Below are 4,208 nucleotides of genomic sequence, written 5' to 3'. Positions count from 1 at the left end.
AACCCTAAAAAAGCTTCAATCATGCCGTAATTTCTACAGATATGAATTCGGTGTGACCAGGTCTTCCAACCTCAATGAAAGGTTATGAGGACATAACTTACTTCAGGATAGATGCTCCTCCACTTTAGGACATTAATAAGTGTTATGTAATGGCATTATAAACACTATACATTATGAGATACTGGCTAGCCAAGTCTTTAGATTAGTAAGCTTTGGGTGCCCAAGTGTGAATAAGGGCTAGATGTATAAAATGTGCAACTTTCTCTCTCTATTTAGGAATCAAACATAGTTGGAATATGGGAGCATATGGCGAGCCATCATTGAATCCCACCGACGTTTCTCCATTTAGGAATGCACAACATGTGGTCGGCTAGTACATGCAGCTAGTACATGCTAAGAACCTTTGCGTATGGTGATGATAAAATCAAACTTTAGTAAAATTAGGAGCCATCTTGTGTTTTTGTCCGTGACACAAGGCTTATTCACGAGGTAAAGAAGAGATTGATGGTCTACAAAAAGAAAACGAATTTAGTTTCCAAAAGGTAATGAGGACGAAACTTTTTGACACTATGGACCATGGTTGACCCTTCTCTTTTTGTGGTGGTGTAATTTCGTTCTACGTTGTTTAATTGGCACCTAGCAAAGCTAACATGGAAGTTCTTGTTGTGTTCTCTAGGTGGTTGAGCTAGTACACAACCAATTGTGAAAGTCGACGCATCTATATGGACATAAAATATTATTTCCCAATTGGGGGATCTCAAAATAGGAGCACTCGCTAATGCTTTCTTAAGGGTATCATATGCCTATTGGCACCTCTCTCTCTATTCGAAAACAAACGAGCCCGTAAAGGGGATGAGCTATGTTGGCATACATAAAGATGAAACACCAGTAATAACCAACATGTCCCATAAATCGTTGGACTCCCCTAAATTTGGTAGGGGGTGGTAGCTTGAGAATGAGTCGCACCTTACTGTCATCTGTGGAAATGCCATGTTTTGAGGTAATGTGTCCCATGATTACTCAGTGCTGGACCCAAAACTGGCATTTCAAAGGGTTAAGAGAGATTCTGTAGAGTCTATATCGCTCTAGTACTTTTCTTAGGCACCATAGATGTGCTTTCCATGTAGAATTGACACAGAGGTCATCCATAAAGACTTCAAGGAATTTTCTTAGATACTCCTTTTGTAGGCTGTGCACATTAAGTGTTGGAAGGTTCCTGGGGCATTGGTCAAACCAAATGGCATGACATGGTATGCATATGTTCCCCATTTAGTGACAAACGCCGTTTTATGTTGATCCTTTGGTTCTATCAAGACTTGGTTGTAGCTGGAAAACCCATCAAGGAAGCTATAGGCCTCCTTTCTTGTGACACTTCCCAACACATGCTTTGTGAAGGGTAATGGATATTGATCTTGTATTGTGGTGGCATTGACCTTTTTGAGGTTCACACATACTCTCAATTTTTCATTTTTCTTGGGTAGTACTATCACGATGGGTGAGACCCATTCAGTGTGCTCTATTTCATAGATAAACCTAGCATCTATGAGTCGATCGATCTCTTCACGGACCATCTTGGAGTACTTAGGGTTCATAGGATATGCTCTTTGCTTTATTGGCCTTGCTCTTTCCACCATGGGGATGGCGTGTTTGACCACTTCAGGAGGTAAACCTTTTATATCAGTGTATTTCCAGGCAAAACAATCTTGGAATTCAGTGAGGAGGTCAGTAAGGTCTCTCTCTTCTTCTATGGAGAGGTCTTTCCAAATCTAGATAGGCTTCAGATCTTCTCGTGGATCTGTATGGTTGATCTCCTTAACCTTGGCCCGGTAACCTTGGTTGGATCATCATAAGACATTCCAGGCTTTCCATCATGGATTCTTTGGGCCTTCTCGTATTGTTCAAAGCGGGCTCCCACCTTGTAGGCTCTGAAGTGCTCAGGGACCTATTTGGTATCTTCAGCTTTAGCGCTTTCCTCATCCATTCTTTTTTTGGTCTCTCGCTCAACTGCGTCAACTTTTTGTTTCGTGTTTTACGAGCAGATTGACATAGTTTTCGGAGTTTTGATTGTAAGTCATGTGACTCTTTCCTTTTAGTGGTTACCTTGTTACCTGGAATGGGGAACTCATCAAGCTTCTTTTACCAGACCTAGCAAAAGTTGGAATGTACATTAACAACCTCTACATACTCAGCTCCAGTGTTTTTCGGATTCTATTGGGAAGACATAAGCTTCCTTTCCCTTGAAACCGCTTGTTCTAGGGGTCTTACGGGTGGATTTCCCTCGTAATGGTCTTACTTCTTTGATGCTCACGGATTTGTGGTTCGTAGTGTTGGGCACGCATGCGGCGCTTATCATATAGAGAGATGTAATTTCTTGCCCGTCTGCTATTGTGGCAAATCTTGTACCCATTCATTTTGGAAGTATATTCTTGGTGGCAAGAATGTGTGTCAAGTTCTCATAGTCTTCTCGCTTTGGGACATAGGTGAATTCCATGCTATCCGTTTCATCTTCCAACGTTTTGTGGCATGTTTGGCACAAGTGTCACTGAATCTTCTGCCAAGGGTCCCCTACTCATTGAATGGATCTTCCAAGTGCATAGGTTTACCTTTAGCATTTTCCAAATGTAGATATGATTCTTATCCCAATCATGGATCATCTTGGTTTCTCTCATGAAGGGCTATCCTAGGATGCAATTGTAGGAAATCGGATGCTGCCAAAGTTCATCACCACAAAGGTGTGTTGAAAATTGGTCTCGAGAATCTTAATCTTCAATTTGCATAGAAGACCTATGGGCTTCGCAGCAGTGGGGCTCCATTGGCTAGTTTCATAATCAATGCAGTGTCAACCATAGGAGGTTTTTCCCATTTTTCCCAGCATTGCTTGGTGAAAACGCTTACTCTTGCATCTCCATCTAGGATGGTGATGACTTGAAGCTCATCAAAAGCTAAGGGCAGTGCTGCATTGAGTTCATCTCCTTCAAAATACTGCCCTAACTTAGTCACTCATGCATTAAGGTATGCTTGTTATCCCATCTGGTTCTATGGATCCTTCTTTGTCCGACTCATCGGGACTCCTTGGTTCCACTTGCTCCTCGATTCGTGCTCCAAGCCTTTCTTCCATCCAATCCTTCAAATCCTTCCATAGACTTGAGCTACCTTGAAGTAAGGTGCCAATGGGAATCAGAACTTGCAAAGATGAAAGGAAGAAAGACCAACAATTTGGTGATCCCTATTCATGCTTAGGCTTCTCAAGGTGTGTGGTATAGAGATATGAACATCAATGTCTAATTTTCTTGGGTGGTCATCCCTCGGATCCTTAAGATAAACAAGATCCATTTGATGCAAAACTGTTAGTGGCTTTATTTCAACCTCTTGAGGGAGATCCTCAAAGAGTACCTGGCAGTTAAGGCCTTTGTTCAGCTCATGGGTTTCATCAATTGGTTTTATGTAAGGCATCAAGGAACTCCTTGCTCTCTGTAGCTTGAACTGTATGAGGTTCCTCCTCCATTTGAGCTTGACATTCCTTGACTAGCTCTTGAGTAGCTTTCACCCTACCTTTCTCCTCGGATATTCAGCCAACTTCTTGGGAAGATGGTTGGGGTCTATCTACTTCCTTGTTTGAGGGGTAGATGGTAGTATCTTCTCTTCATCAGATGAGGAAGATGACACACAGACCATTTGTAGTTGTCCCCTTGTTGATCTTTGTGGCCTTTTTCTTTTGAGTGTGCTTAGTTGTTCAAGCTTGCTCAAGAACTTCTTTAGAAGACAAGATCCTTACTTGTCCTAGGGTTCCCTGATTTTGCAAAGTAGATTCTTCAGTAGCATGAGTAGCGGCTCTCCTTCTTCTCTGCATTCATGTGACTGTGTTAAGAGGTATCGTGTGGATAAAGCCATCCCCTATACGCTCAACAAGTTAATGCTGGTGCTTGGTTTAGCTTCATTTCCTTTTCAAAGTACACTCATTTTCAGTGGGCAATCCTTATACATGTGGTCAATCCCACAACTTGTGCATAAGGGAGTTAAGGCAGTGGTACTCTCACAGGAGTATTCACCACCCCTTTCTTGACTAGACATTTAGTTATTTAGTGAGGTTTAGCGCAGCGATAGTATTGCATAGGTGGTCATTTAGACATACAGAGCTTGTGTCTTGAGTGTGCAATCTCTCTCTCTCTCTCTCTCTCTCTCTCTCTCTCTCTCTCTCATGGAGTTTC

This window comes from Cibotium barometz, chromosome 5 (genome assembly GCF_041138505.1).
Source record: "Cibotium barometz isolate CiBa-2024 chromosome 5, ASM4113850v1, whole genome shotgun sequence".
Classification (NCBI taxonomy): Eukaryota; Viridiplantae; Streptophyta; class Polypodiopsida; order Cyatheales; family Cibotiaceae; genus Cibotium; species Cibotium barometz.
This window is presented reverse-complemented; position numbering follows the sequence as displayed.